Below are 16,737 nucleotides of genomic sequence, written 5' to 3'. Positions count from 1 at the left end.
TTTGGAGAATAAAATGCCGTGGCAGGTTTTGCTTGAGTTAGGGATCTCTTGGGGGTGGGGGGCGTCTCTCTGGTCCTCATTTTGTGAGCCTAATTCCACTTCAGGGCCACTACAGTCTCTGGAGTGCTGCCTGTATTTCCCCCTTCTCTTCTACCACCAGCTTTTAGCTTCTCCCTGCTCCTCAATAAAGTCTAGAATTGAGCCTGGTCAGAGGCAGAGTTATGGTAGCCTGGGGATAGAGAACTCATGAAAGTAGAATTGTGGTCTAGGGGAGATCCAGAGGGTGGGTGGGATGGACCGCTGGCTTCCAGCCTAGAAAGCACTCTAAATCTTTAGAGTGTGAGAATGAGGGAAAGAAATTATCTGGGAAGGACAGTAGGTGCTTAACAGTTTGTTTCTTGCTGAGGGTTTTAATATTTTGTTGCCGTTTGAACATAAGGGCATTTCCAGAAGGGTCTGGGGAGGTATGAGGACTTCTCTGAAAAGTACCCGCCCATTCACATGTTATTCCACTCCTGTATAGGTTTTCAAAGAGTAATTGGGAGCAAGGGGAGAGAGGAAAGGAGCGCTGAGGCTCTGACATGCCATAGAGTGCACTGAATGTGGACGGTCTGGGGCAGAGAAGTTGGATTTAGAGAAATGTTCCAGTTTTGGTTAAATATCAGAGCCCTCATTTTGCAGATAACTTTTTGTTGCTGAAACTGTTGTCTGATAAAGTATGCAAATTCCTACTTTTTTTTTTCTACAGCATTTTATTATTGAAAACTTTGGACACATAGAAAAATAACCTACCTTTCTTTTTGTACACTTGTAACTCTCTTGAGACATAACCTAGTTAATAAAAACCAGAGTGTGGAATCCAGACATATGTGATCTGGCACCGAACAGAGCTTGTATCAGAAAATGGTTAAGGAATAGATGTGTGAAGAATGTTTAGATTTTAAGGGGAAAGATAGGGACCTAGTCTTTGATTCCCTAAGAATCTTAGACAAGTCTCTTGATTGGACTCCTTTTTCTCATTCTTAAAGCACCGGTTGGATAATACACTCCCCTGCCTAACACTCCAGTGGCCTCCCTGACTCTTTGAATGAACCCGGGGCTGACCAAAGCCCTGTATGCTCTGGCCTGTTTGACCTCATACACTAACATTTTCCCCTCCCTTGCTTTTCCCTCTGCCTGAACACTCTTCCCTCAGATACTTGCTTCTTTCTTCAGTTTGTTCAAGTCTCTTTTCAATTGTGACCTCTCCCTTAAGGCCTCCTCGGGCCACCTGACCCAAAACAGCCCTTTGTCACTCCCTGTCCTCTGACTCCACGTATTTCTTTATTGCACTTGGATTTCTAGAGTATCAATACCTATGTTTCTTTATTGATTGTCTATATATCCTCCACTCGAATATAAGCTCTAGAAGGACAGGAAATTTTGTTGTATTCATCATGGCTATGCTCCTGTTTGGCATGTAAGCAATTAATAAATAATTGTTGAGTTAATTAGATAAACGTCACAAACAAGGCATTGAGTCCCATAGTGTTGCAGAACCCTTGGGGAAAATACTAGAACTCCTTTCAGGTAATTCAAGTCGATCAATATTTTATAGGTAAATGATGATCCTGGAGATCGATGGCTTCTTTTATCCTCACAGAACTTCTAAGCTGGATCTTGTGCTAGATAGAAGCAGGGCCAGTTTTGACAAATTCACACCCCAAACAAGATACGAAAGTTCTCAATCTCATCAATTTCCCTGCGCCTCTTTCTAGTTACTTCCACCATCAGAAGCAACTTTCGTTATGAAGTCTGTTATTAGAGAGTAGTTGTATGTTCCTGATCACCATATAAATGAGTTCACATGGTGTATACTTTTGTGTCTGGCTCCTTTTTTTGCTCCACTTGGTATCTGTGAGATTCATCCATGCTGTTGAGTGTGTCTGTGGTTCATTTCTTTTCATTCCAAGATGGCATTCCATCATATGAATATCAGCCGTGTGTTTATCCATTTTCTTACTGATGGACACTTGCATTGTTTCCATGTGGGGGCTATTTTGAATAAAGCTCTCATGAACATTCTTACAGGGTCTGCCTCATTTTGAGTCCTGTGCATTTTCTATGAAAATCTGCTTTGTGCCCCAGTGCTGAGAGAAGTATGGCAAGGTTGTGGGGGGCTGTGGCTGATGTACAGCCTGCCTGAATCCCAGCAAGTATGTTCCCTAGACAGCTCCACTGAGGGCTGACCTGCCTCCCACTCTAGAAAATGAGTGTCCAGGCAAATCAGGGGGCCCTCCGTTGCTCTTTCGGTGTTTTTAGATCCCTAAAAGAGACTCCATGGGATGCCTGCTGCCATTGCTGTTGTATGCCCCTCTCCTTCTCACCTCCCCACTCCTGTGCAAGTTGACTCTTATCAGCCACTGAGCATTATGCTATCGAGTTTAAATATTAATGAATAAGAGTCTTGTTCAGAGCCTGATAAAATATTTATGTGTTTCCAAGGGGCAGTGGTTTCCGTATAGACTTCTCAAGGTGTTTTTCTGAGACACATGTCATAATTGCGAGGTACCCAGACAGAGGTAGATGATACAGCCAGAGAACATCCCATGTTTTTGAACCCGCCTTGCAGAGCACACTGCTTTGTAGGGATGGAGAAGAAAGGGCACACAGAAAAATGTGTATTAGTTGTGTCTGAATCAGGAGAAATCTGCATGTGCTGATGAAATGGGTTGAAAAAAGAAGGACCTATTTATATTGTATTATTAAAGGTGGGAATCCAGAGGGGATAGTAGGAAAGAACTTGTTAGAATGAAGGAATCAGTCTCATAAGAGACACAGATTTTTTTTTGACGCTGATATAGACAACTGTGCTGAGTGTTTCAGGTTACTGCACCTGCTATGAAAATATGGAAGAAGGATTAGAGGCTAGCCAGGGCTTCTCAGTGAGGGGTAGAGAGCTAGCTACTTCAAGAAAAATGGTTATTTTCCTTTAAGGTAGAGGTTCCTTTTGAGTTGATTTCTGAAGGAGGTGTGGCTCTCTGACAGGCAGCAGTAGTGTGGAAGGGCATTTCCTGAAAGACAGGACGGCTTGACTACAGATATTTGAGTCAGTCCGGAGCTGCTGTGGCTTGACTAAGGTGAAGAGGTGGGGAGGGTCAGAGCAGGGCACATTTGCAGTAAGAGATAAAGCAGAAAGTTACAGGCCAGCTTGTCAAGGACACAGGAGTATGGACTTTAGTCTGTTTGTTGTAGGGAACCATGTAACTTTTGACCGGAGAATGGGTTAGATTTTGAGCAATTCTTGGGAAGTGCATCCAACTCGGGCAAGACCTTGAGGTATTTTTATGTACAAGGCACTTTCAGAATATTCTCCTGATCCAGTCTAGTCTAGGGACTTTGTACAGTCTACTCTAAAGAAGTTAAATGATACATTCCTGGAATTGACCAGAAGCAGATCTTCCCAGCCACCTGCTTGCACCCCAGAACAATGTATGTGACTCGGAATGCTCCAAGTCAAACTGAATTCATAGGCATTGTGCTGCACCCTCCAATCTCTTTCTGGGGTCTACATACTCCTCTGTTGCCTGGACCTAAATCTGGGTCTTTCATTCCAAGAAGGCATTCCATCATATGAATATCAGCCATATGTTTACCCATTTTCTTATTGATAGACACTTGCATTGTTTCCATTGGGGGGCTATTTTGAATGAAGCTGACAGGACACACAGAAAAATTCAGATGCAGGTTACTAAGCAACAGAGGACTAAGAGGTAAGGCTGATAGATCATCCCTGCAGAACTCAGGCCTACTTTGACCAAGCTACTGGGCGGTGACTAAAGAGGGTATGGGGCGTGCAGACTGATAACTCGTCCACAGGACTGCCCAGCCACCTTCCACATATGCTCTTCTTTCAGATTGCATGTTCCTATTCAAAATGTCCCCAGGGTATTTTTTAACTCATAATGAACATATAGGGAGGGAGTAGGAAGAGGTGTTAAGCCTATCAGTCATTTATACTTTAGGATGTTTGTAACAAGGAAGAGATAATCCTGAAAGTGATGGCTCTGGGGAAGTCAGTCTTCACTGCTACAGTGAGGAGCTTTGCGTGTATATGTATTAGCCAGAAGCTCTGGAGTTCTGATGGGGAGAAGGGATGTCTCGGTGGAAGAATAGGAAAGGGCATGGGAGGGCCTCTGTGAGAAACTTTAGGATTCTGCCCAGGCCTTTGCTGGTGGGAATTACTGTCTTGCTGCCATGGGTATCTATTCCAGAGTGACGGTGGGAACATCCAGGAAAGAATGCTCTGGGCCTTCCCATTGCCATCTGTCTAGGCTGGAATGTCAAAGTATGAGTTGGCATTGCCATCTCTCCACCCCGGTTTTCCAAGGGTAACTGGGGAGACCTGGAAAGACAGAAGAAAATGTCCTAACTAGGGAAGTAGTAAGGGCCCGAGGGTGTGGTCTGCCCAAAAGGTGTGGTGAAGGCCGGAAAGTGTTGGTCCAACAAGACTCCAGACCAGCGTGGTCCTTCTTGGCTCTAATCCTAAGATATTATTCCTGATTTTCTGCTTGATGTGGAGTCTCCCCAGGGGCCACATTAGCTGTAGTATTTCCTCCGATCGGGTGAACAGAATGAGTGCTTAATTGAGGGCCTTTTCCAAATGGCCACTTCGATGATTCTGTGATTGTGCCAGGGCTGGTGATGGCGGTCTGCTTTTGGATGTTCAGATAAACCCAGAAGATCGAGTAAAGAGGACGCAGAAAAAAATAATACGTAGCACGAGTCAGGAAAGGGTAGAGAGTCGTGACCTTCTGGGGTCCTAGGTACCCAATTATCTGTGAGTGGAAAACTGGATGAAAGAAGATCAAATGACCACCCATGGGGATCTTCACCTGCAAATACTGCTGATTTCTAAGGCAGCAGGGAAGAGAAAAGAAGGGTTGGGACATGAAGGCTGCTGTCCCTGTCAGTGTGAGGAATATTAATGCAGGCTTGACACACCAGGACACGTAGCCACACCAGAACCATGCAGATAGCAGCTGTAATACGCTGTGCAATCACCTTTCACCCTTCCGCACTTTCTCATTCTTATTCATAATATTAGGCATATATATGAGACAATCTATAGTTGCAAAGCGACACAAATGCAGACCTAACTTAAAAGATAAGTAGAAAGACAAGAAGAAGGTATTCTAATACATTACCAGTAGTGGGATTATACAAATGATTACTTTTCTTGTTTAAACTTATCCATATTGTCCATGATTGTTATGGCAAGCATTTCTGTGGCGATCAAGGAAACGTTAAGTAAAAGAAAATCTATTAAAGAGGTTAAATAGGGAGACAGAGAGGTATGGGTTAAGGAGAGGTTGGACAGGAAGAAAAATAAGATGTTGGAAAATGAATGAATCATCAAAAACTTAATTCATCACAAGGTGCTACTTTCTGCATTTTATTATTTTTTAATATGAAAGCCTATTTTTATTTTTATTGATGTTGATAAATAAATTATTTAGGTTTTGGGTGTACACCTCTATAATACATCATTGGTATTCTGCACTGTGTGTTCCCCACCCTGAGTCCAGTCCCCTTTCATCACCATTTTTTCCTCCTTTACCCTCTTCTGCCTCCCAACCCCCCTTTCCCTCTGGTATTTGCCTGTGTCTATGAGTTTCTTTCTTTGCTTGATCCCTTCACCTTTTTCACGCATCTCCCCAGCACCCCTCCCCTCTGATAGCTGTCTGTCCTCTGTGTCTATTAATCTGTTTCTATTTTGCTTGTTAGTTCATTTTGTTCTTTAGATTCCACATATAAGTGAGATCACATGATACTTGTCTTTCTCTTACTGACTTAGTTTACTTAGCATAATACTCTCCAGGTTCATCCATGTTGTTGCAGAAGTTAAAATTTTGTTCTTTTTTATGCCAAGTAGTACTCCATTGTGTAAATGTACCGCCACTTTTTTTATCCACTCATCTACTGATGGGCACTTGGGCTGCTTTTAAATATTGGCTGTTGTAAAAAACACTGTAGTCAATGTAGGGATGCATTTATTCTTTTGAGTTAGTATTTCAGTCTTTTTCAGATATATTCCCAGAAGTGGAATTGCTGGGTTATAAGGCAGTTATATTTTTAATTTTTTGGAGTAACTCCATGCTGTTTTCCACAGTGGCTGCACCAGTCTGTATTTTCATCAACAGTGCACAAAGGTTCCCTTTTCTCCATATCCTCGCCAACACTTGTTTATTGATTTTCTGATGATAGTCAATTGGAAAAGCATGAGATGGTATCTCATTGTGGTTTTCATTTACATTTCTCGGATGGTTAGTGATGTTGAGCATCTTTTCATATGTCTATTGGCCATCTGTATGTCCTCTTTGAAGAAGTGTCTATTTAGGTCCTTTACCCATTTATTAATTGGTTCGTTTGTTTTTTAGCATTGAGTTTTATAAATTTTGGATATTAATTCTTTATTAGACATATCATTGGCTAATATGTTCTCCCAATCAGTGGGTTTGTCTTTTCTTTTTGTTGATAGTTTCCTTTGCTGTGCAAAAATTTTTTAGTTTGATGTAGCCCCATTTATTTCTCTTTTATTTCCCTTGCTCAAGAAGGTATATCATAAAAAAATACTGCTATGAGAAATGTCCAAGATTTCACTGCCTATGTTTTCTTCTAGGTTTTTTATGGTCTAACATTTAAGTCTTGAGACCATTTATGGTCTCAAGTCTAACATTTAAGTCTTTAATCTATATTGAGGTTATTCTTATGTATGAGGTAAGAAGGTAAAAACAGACATATAGGTCAGTGCAACAGAATAGAGACCTGAGAAACAAACCCATGCTTTATGGTCATTTAATATTTGTCAAAGAGGGCATGAACATACAATGGGGTAAATGTAGTCTATTCAGTAAGTGGTGTTAGGAACATTGGACAGATAATTTTTGCATATTATTTTCATTATTATTGAATATCACATATCTGCTGCCCTCCAGAAGATCTGGAAGTAACTATTAGCATGAAACCAATCGCAAATACTGGCTAAGTGTCACACATCCAAGGCCTTAATGCCATCCTGTGGACGACAACATCCTGTGGCCCACTGGTGGCTTCCAGTGGTCCTCAAAGAATCTTCCGCCGAAGTACTAATACTGAACACTTCAAGCCTGGGCGGCAGCATCTTTCCCACAGCATTTAACATTTATTCCTGCAGCAGCTGGGCCATCCTTGTGCATCTCACCTCTGAAGTGTGGAACAGGAGCCAACAAAGACTGTGCATAGTTGGAGTAGTGAGATTTTCCCAGAGAAAAGCCTGTTCTGTTCTCATCCATGACTCTGCTGGCTGCTCACTGACTCAGGAAGCTCTGTGGCTGAGCCTTTGGAGAGGCAAATGTAGTTTTCATTTCACAACCACCAGCCTTTCCCAGAGCCACTGTCAAGTCTGTGCTTTAATTGGCTTCTGCTGAGGGACCCACGCTGAGGCCTCTCTCCCAGAGTGAAAGTGGCTATTTACCTCTACCCACCAGGATCGATTTAAAGCAAACGCCAGAGAACTACACTACCCACTGGTATTACTTGCAATGTTGTTTGTAATCATTAAAGTTTCAAATTCTCTTTGTATGTTAAATTTGTTACATTTTCAGATTATGAAAGTAATGCACATTCATTGAGGAAAGTCTAAAAAAATGTTATTAATCTCTGCCTCCTGTCCCTTCCATCTTCCTGACAAAACCACTATTAAAAGCTCTGTGTGAATTCCTTTACTCCTTTTCTATGTTCAAACAAACACATGTAATTATTTTCTATTTCATATGCAAGTGGGTGCATATAATGCCAGTTACTCTGTTATTTGTTTCATTTGACTTATTATAGTATATCACTCTAGATATATATTTAATTAATTCAGTGTATTACTTTTTTTTTAAGATTTTATTTATTTATTTATCTTTAGAGGGGAAGGAGAGGGAGAGAAACATCAATGTATGGTTGCCTTTCCTGTGTCCCCTGCTGGGAGTTGGCCTGCAGGGAACCGGCCTGCAACCCAGGCATGTGCCCTGGCTGGGAATCGAACCTCGATCCTCTGGTTCGCAGGCCCGCGCTCAATCCACTGAGCTACACCAGCCAGGGCTTCAGTGTATTACTTTTAATAGTATTGATATTCCTTTGTACAGAGTTCCATGATCTTCTCCATTATTTTTATGTTTATAGATATTCCAGGTTTTCCTCCAGTTTTTTTAAAGCACAAATTATGCCCCAGTAAACATTCTACATGTATCCTTATACTTCGGTTTTTATTTTCATAGGATGCTTCCCCAAACTGGCATTTCTGGGTCAGAAAGAATACTCACAATTTTAATTCTCACTGTGGGTCTCCCCGACAGCAGTTGTTTTCCTCTCTCCTTTTGTCTTTCTCTCCCTGCTCCCACTGCCTTTTTGCAGGGAGTCTGTGTATTTAGGCAGGAGAGCCCTGCAGTGAGAACTCATCCTTGCCAAGTGTGGATTTTATGAGCTCAGTGGGGAACGGGGTCTGCATATCTTGGTTGCATTGTGTCTTTATTGCTTCTGGTTGGCCACACTGTTACAATTCCCCTTGCTCATTTATTCCATGCTGTGGAGTTATACATGGTCTTCATCTGTAGCAGGAGCAGTGTGTGAGATCATTGCAGGGGTGGGGGGTAGTCAGAGAGAATAGGCTGTTACAGTGCTTTCTCACAATGCCCTATTTGCTATGTTTTTGTTATGCCCTTTCTTTAATGGCTGGATTGAGACAATTCAATTCCAGCATAGTGTTCTCCCTGTATTTTGAGGGATTTGAGATTTGGGGACTTCTATGAGTATACAGTCAATCAACTACAACTGATTACTTTATAATTAGTTGAAAAGGTAGGGGTCTTGGAGCTTAAGGATCAGTGCGAGGCAACAGATATGAACATTTTTAAACAAATGATTATAACAAACCTGGTATTAGGAGTGAGCTTCTCAGGACTACTTGCCTTTCATTTTTAGTTATGCTCTTCTTTGGATGTAAATCTTCATTCAGTCTAGTCCACTAGACTAGAGAGGAGTGGGTCTCCCCAGCACTGCAGGGCTGGGGCACATATCAGGGAAGCCTTAAGGGAAGCTAGTGAGTATAAACAAGTGAAATATAAAAAGTGAACTGACAAAATAGTAAGAAGTAAATGAAATTTTAAGTCCTCAGCTGAAGGCTGCTGTGTGACCAGTGGGCCTGTGAACTCATGGACATTTTATGGAAATCTGTGATCTTTGAGCTGCATTAGAACTGCGGTTGTGCATCTGTGTTCATAATACAAAAATCAGCTGAGCAGAGGAAAAGAAACTATGAAGTCCTGTGGCGGACATCTTGCTATTGTCTTGTATAAGACATGCTGTAATTTTTACTGAGTAGTTTTGAAATGGATTTCTGTGTCCGGGATTGAAAACTAAAGGAAGCAAAAAAACAGAATAGAAGTTATTGCAATTATTTTTTAAGGAGAAACTTTATAGTTTGAACATGTATAAACGTGCATAATAAGCATTAGTTTTTGTGTTAATACATACTTTTACATAAGCTTTTAATTTTCAAATTTGCGCTGACCAGTAATAATGATAGTAACCAGTCCCTATAATGGGTTTGCCTTTTATAACTTAGGGATTCTATAATGTATCTTAATTGGTGTAATAGTTAATAGTAAGGATAGCTGTATCTTATACTATTTTCAGTATCATTTGTGTCTTTAAAGATTATCTTTAAAGAGCTTGGTTTTCCCAGTAAAAATATTTTAAGGTTAAATATATTATAAGACATTAAGCATCTGCTTCTGTCTATAATGGACTACCCAATAGTAGACCATTGTTCCCATAGAGGACATCTAGAAGAGCCACATTAAAAAAATGTATTTGAAGGCATAAAAGACCTACTAAAACAGTTAGGACTTGAGAGCTAAGACCTCAAAAAGAACAAAAACTCAAATGTCCCACATTCTAGGTTAATTTTTCCCTTGAGACAGTTAGTTACCATTTTTTAAGTGGCACCTGAGGAGAAGCTAAGAACCTAAGCAAAAAGTAGCTGCTAAGAGTCAGAAAAGCAGAGCAGAACATTCTGGTAAGGCTGGAAGAGGGGCAAGAGAATTCAAGGATACTAAATGAGCCAGGACATGAGAGGCCATGGTCATGGAAAGAAATGAGCCCAATAGTCTGGGCAATTTTCCTTCCTAGCCATTCACCAATTTGTAAGTACCACCTATCAAGAAGTTAAACAGCCAAACAGAAAGCAGGTGCTAAATAGCCTAGAAGCTCATCAGAGATACTTAAAGGCTTATTGTGAAGGAGAAATAGAAATTAGAGTATAGGGTTCATCAAAGTGAAAAGACCTGAAAAATACTGTGATGGTTGATTTTATGTGTTAGCTTGGGTGTGCCATAGGATACCCAGCTATCTGGTTAAAATTATGTTGGAGTATATCTGTGAGGGTGTTTCTTGAAGAGATTATCATTTGAATTGGTGAGCTGAGTAAAGCAGTTGGCCCTCTCCAGTGTGGGTGGACGTGATCCAATCTGTTGAGGGCCTGGATAAAACAAAAAGTCAGAGAAAGGTTGAAATTGTTCTGACTGTTGAGCTGGGACATTGATATTCTTCTGTTCTTGGTAATCTTGGTTCTCAGGCCTTCAGACTCAGACTGGGATCTGTACCATCGGCTGTCTGGTTGTCAGGCCTCTGAACCACATCATCATTTTTGGGGGTCTGTAGCTTGCAGGTGACAGATCATGGGACTTCTCAGCCTTCATAATTATATGAGCCAAACCTTATAATAAACCTCTTTTATTTATATATAAATTATCTGTCCTCTTTCTCCAGAGGATCCTGACCAATACAAACACACTGAGCTTTCAGTTGGGACTCTGCAGGGACTGAAGAGTGCCTGCAGAGTCCCAACTGAAGAGTTATGCCTGAAGAGTTAGCCCCGAAATAGAACTGGTCTTATAAAATATTGAAATCTAATTCATAATCAAATCAGTCACTCTTTGGATTAAAGCAATCTGTTTTTCTTCTAACATCCTAGCAGAAGCTGAAGCACATATTTATTGGAAAAGAGAAAATGATCCAGAGCCTTTATATTTTTAATGCATGGTTTCAGATATTCAGTGAAACAAATGAAAGGAAGGTGTATCAGGCATACAGTTTCGAGAATATGATGCAAAAAGAGAGAATTTAAACTCCCTGAGGTGAGAAGATTGTTTCAAGTCTTGGGAGACCAAGACAGCTAGAGTTTGTAGGACAGAGTATCACAGAGGTGAGGGCTGTACCAGGCATGGTAACTACATGAAAAAATGTAAGATTTTTATTATTATTTACACCTCTTTTAAATATAATGGACAGTTTAAAGAAAGATGAAAAATGTGTAATGGGATTTATAGCATATGTAAAAGGAAATGTATCATAGTAACAGCATGAAGGCTGGGAGTGGAGACATGCAAGTATATTGTAAAGTTTTTTAATACTACGTGTGAAGGGATATATCAGTTGAGGGCAGACTATGATAAGCTAAAGATGTATCTATAAACATAAAAATAATCACAAAGAAAATATAACTAAGCCCTGGCTGGTGTAGCTCAGTGGATTGAGCACAGGCCTGTGAACCAAAGGATCGCAGTTTGATTCCCAGTCAGGGCACATGCCTGGGTTGCAGGCCAGTTCCCGGCAGGGGATGCACGAGAGGCAACCATACATTGATATTTCTCTCCCTCTCTCCTTCCCTTCCCCTCTAAAGATAAATAAATAATATATATATATATATGTATGTGTGTATATATATGTATATATATGTGTGTGTATATATATATACATATATATGTATGTATAGCTAATAAGCCAACAAAGAGATAAAGCAGAATCATAAAAGTACTTAATTCACCTAAGAGAAAGCAGATGAGAAGGGTAAAGAAAACAATTAAAAGATAAATAAGACTTCTGGTCAAGATGGGAGCATAGGCAGACATGGCTCACCTCTTCCCTCAATCACATCAAAAATACAACTAAAATATAGAACAATCATCTCTAGGACAATCAGGATTTGAGTTGAATGGAAGTTTGACAACTACAGAATTAAAGAAACCACATCCATCCAGACAGGTAGAAGGGGCACAGACAGGGAATGGACTGGTCCTGTTATAGAACAGACTGGGATTGAGGCTGAAAGATATAAAAGACCCCCCTTTTTCTCCAGGGGTTTCTCCCCTGTACTAAGTTCACTTTGCCTGGCACCAGAGGAAAGACGTCTCTCAATGCCAAAGATTGGTGAAAAGGAAAGGAATTATTTATTTAAAAGTTATACAGACTAAAGTTCTTCAGAATACCCACAAACGCACACAGTCCTTCCTTCTCCCTCTCCCAGTCTGGGGTACTGTATCTCAGGAAAGACACAGAAGTCCATGATTCAGGCTCCTGGCACCATCCATGTGGCAAAAGGGAGCACTTCTAGAGCCTCGTGGTCCCCAGAAAGATGCCCAGTGGCTGTGGTGTCTGCGTTTAAATCCCAGTGCCAGTCTTCCTCTGCAGCCTCATTTCCAGCTCCTTCCACAATCAGTTATACCTGCCAGCATTCCATATTCTTCCAGCTTTACTGGGCTGCCATAGTAAGTCTGGGCAGGCATGGCCCCATGGCGTGGAGCCAATCATCTCCAAGCTCTTATGCAGGCACTGTAAACAGGAGGAGTTGATTCCCAGTTACATCCTGGGTTGAAGTCACTCCCATCCCCCTGGCTCAAAGCATGGCCACAGCTATTTAACATATCTATGAAACCAGTTAAAGGTTATAGATATGTTAGATGACTATGCCAGTGGTTAGCTGCAAAGCTGTTGCTATACAAAACAGCTCTCAATGGCCCCGCTCCATGTGTCCCATCCCCCAGCTCAAACTGGTGGGGGTGAGGACATCATATATATATTTTTATCTAATATTTCCTGACCACCCTGAGTTCTAGACCCCATTACAAATCCCTATTTGGGCCTTCCCCTTGGCTGCACCCTATTACAGTCCCACACCCACATGAGGTAGATAAAAACACGGGAAGGATATCTTAGGATCGAGGAGTCCCAGCCACCCACCAGGCCCCCCAGCTAGGAGGATAAGTCATCACAGCTTTTTATTGAAGAAAACAGTAGGGATTGAGTCGAGGGAAGAAACTTCTGGAACCTCAAGCAGTTCTTCTAAAAGAACCCGCATGTGGACTCCCTACTCAGACTTACTCCCTTTGCACTCTGGTACTAGAGTGGCAGCTTGGAAGCTACTAGTAGTGTGCTGGGGGAGACTGAGGTATCTGGCTTGGATAGAGGCCATTGTCTTTTTCTGGGCCTCCCACCCGCAGAGCCACAGAGCTAGCAAGTTGGTGCCATATCTGAGACTCTATCAACCTGGCTAACACTGTTTGACCCTCCTTAGAGATTCCCAGAGACTCCACCCCACCCAATTTACGTACCCACCCAACCTACTTTTCCATGTGAATGGTTGGTCTTGACTCATGCTTCACAACTTCCTAAATCTTCTCAGACAAGCAAGAGCTGGCCTCAGTGGGCAGCACTAGCAGCCGCTAGCCTATATTCACAGCTTAGTTTCACCTGGGAACTTCCAATCTTAGCACAAGTAGCAGCCATCTCAGATTGCTTTATAGCTCAAGCAGGGTGGCCAGGCAAAACACAGATGGGGGCTGATGTTGCCCTCTACCACCTGGGAAACCCCAGGTCCTCACACCCAGTGGGTAGCTACAGATCACATTGGAGCACCACCAGCCTGCCCTTGCACACCTGATCCTCCATAGAGGTTAGAGGTTCATGGTGAGTTGTAGCAGCCGATGATTGCAGCTGACTGGCCTGGGTAAATCCCCCTCATTGATCTTCCAACAGCAAGCTTCTTCCCAGTGAAAGGTGTACTCAGCCCACACAAAGGGTACACCTTTAGTACCCACCTTGGTTGATAAGAAAGGCTGTGCTACTGGATCCTACAGGACACCTACTACATTAGGCCAAACTACCAAGACAGGGCGTCATGGCAGCTCTACCTAATACATAGAAACCAACACAAGGAGGCTGCCAAAATGAGGGAAAGAATGAAACATGACCCAAATGAAAGAACAGATCAAAACTCCAGAAAAAAGAGTTAAACAAAATGAAGATAAGCAATCTATCAGATGATAGGTTCAAAACACTGGTTATTAGGATGCTCAAGGAACTTAGTGAGGACCACAGCATAAAACATATCCAGTCAGAAACCAAGGATTCACTAATTGAAATAAGGAACAATTTACAGGTAAATAAAAGTAGAGTGAATAAAACTGAGAATCATATCAATGATTTGGAACATAAGGAAGCAAAAAACAACCAATCAGAATAGCAAGAAGAAAAATGAATCCAAAGAAATGAGGATAGTATAAGCAGCCTCTGGTACAACTTCAAAAGTCTGACATTTGCATTGTAGAGGTGGCAGAAGGAGAAGAAAAAGAGCAAGAAATTGGAAATCTATTTGAAAAAAAAAACAATGAAAGAAATCTTCCCTAATTTGGTGAAGGAAACAGACATGCAAGTCCAGGAAGCACAGAGAGTCCCAAACAAGATAGATGCAAAGAAGCCCACTCCAAGACACATCGTCATTAAACTGCCAAAGGTTAAAGATAAAGAGAGAATCTTAAAAGCAGCAAGAGAAAAGCAGTTAGTTACCAACAGAGGAGTTCCCATAAGACTGTCAGCTGCTTTCTAAAAAAAGCTTTGTAGGCTAGAAGGGACTGGCAAGAAACATTCAAAATCATGAAAAGCAGGGATCTACAGCCAAGATTGTTCTACCCTGCAATGCTATCATTTGGAATCAAAGGGCAAATAAAGAGCTCCCCAGACAAGAAAAAACTAAAGGAGTTCATCATCACCAAACAATTATTATACAAAATGTTAAAGGAACTTATTTAAGAAAAAGATCAAAACCAAGAGCAATAAAGTGGCAAAAATACATAGCTACCAACAATTGAATGTAAAAAACTAAGCAAACAAGAAGAACAGACAGAATCATGGAAACAGAGAGTGTTTTGATGTTTGCTTTATGGGAGAGGTGTGTGGGGGAATGGGTGAAGAGGTGATGGAATTAAGAAGTACAATTAGGTAGTTACAGAATAGCCATGGAGATGTAAAGTACAGTATAGAAAATAGAGTAGCCAAAGAACTTATACACATGGTCCATGGACATGAACAACAGTAGAGAAATTGCCTGGGGGAGTGGAGGGTGATGGGTGGAGGGGCACAATGGGGGAAGAATCATGACAACTGTAATAGCATAATCAGTAAAATATTTTAAAAAGATATGAGATATAAATATAAAACAGTAACAATATAATACATTTAAACCTAAATATATCAGTAACTACTTAAGATGTAAATGATCTCAACACCTCAACTATAAAGCAGAAATTGTCAGATAGGATAAAAAAGCAAAACCAACTATACACTATGGAAAATAAACACACTTTGCATATTAAGATACAAATAGATTAAAAGAAAAGGATGGAAAAGATTTACTATGCTAACACTGAATATAGCTGAGTAGCAATATTAGGTAAAGTAGATTGCAGAGCAAAGAATATTACCATGGATAATAGTCAACTTATCAGAAAGACATAACAATATTAAATATATGTGCACCTAATAACAGAACTTTACAATAAGTGAGGTAGAAATCATATAACTTCAGAAAGAAATAGGGAAATCCATAATTATGGTCCAAAATTTTATTAGCTTTCTCTCAGTAATGGATAAAATGTTACAGAAAGACAGAAAAATGTTAAAGACAGATAAAATGTTAAAGACAGAAAATAATTATAAGGACATAGAATAAGAAACCAACACAGTCAGTCAGCATGATCTTATTGATCTTTATAGAGCACTATATCCATTAGCAGCAAAATATGCATTCCTTTTTAGTGTGTATGGAACATCCATCAAGATAGACCATTTTTTGAGCCACAGAGCAATTCTCAATACATTGAAAGGATTTAAGTCATACAAAAAATATTCTTGACCACAATGGAATTAATGAAAAAATCAATAACACGAATCTTCAAATATTTGGACACTAATGAATGTATTTCAAATAGCTTATAAGTCAAAGAGGAAATCAAAAAGAAAATGAGAAATTATTTTGGATTGAATGAAAATGAAAAGTCATGTATCAAAAACAATACATAAGTGTAAATTTATAGTGCTAAGGGCTTATAAGAAAAAAGTCTCAAAATCAGTATCCTCAGCTTTCATTCTAAGAAACTAGAAAAAGGAGCAAATGAGACCAGGAATACTAAATATCAGAGGAGAAATAAAAATAGATAACAAGAAAAACAGTAGAGAGAAGCAATGAAAGCAAATGTTTATTGATTAAGAATATCAGTAAAATCAACAAACCTTTAGCCAGACTAATCAGGATAAAAAGAGAGCAGACACAATTTACTAATATCATGAATTATACAGGTGACATCACTACAAATTCTACAGATATTAATAAAGAATATTATTCAAATCATTCTATCAAACTAGATGAACAAATTCTTTGAGAGACACAAACCACCAAAATCATTCAAGAAATATTCAACAATGTGAAAGCCCAGATCCATTAAAGAAAAAATTTGCACAAAATAGAGAAAGTTTTTAACCCGATAATAGGAATCTATGGAAAACCTGCATCTAACATTATATTTAATGGCAAAGCATATTTATTTTTTTAAATGG

At 40.3% G+C, this 16,737-nt stretch overlaps 1 protein-coding gene across 1 annotated transcript in view; it reads left to right on the top strand.

Moving 5' to 3' along the window:
- The window catches only part of GPR156 (G protein-coupled receptor 156), a 96,802-nt gene that overhangs the window by 847 nt on the left and 79,218 nt on the right, over positions 1–16,737 (top strand). The gene's annotated exons all lie outside the window — the stretch shown is intronic.

The sequence above is a fragment of the Sturnira hondurensis genome, unplaced genomic scaffold (assembly GCF_014824575.4).
Source record: "Sturnira hondurensis isolate 20B ecotype Veracruz unplaced genomic scaffold, ASM1482457v3 Scaffold0004338, whole genome shotgun sequence".
Classification (NCBI taxonomy): domain Eukaryota; kingdom Metazoa; phylum Chordata; class Mammalia; order Chiroptera; family Phyllostomidae; genus Sturnira; species Sturnira hondurensis.
The sequence above is the reverse complement of the archived record's forward strand: the minus strand, read 5'-3'. Positions and strand labels throughout refer to the sequence as shown.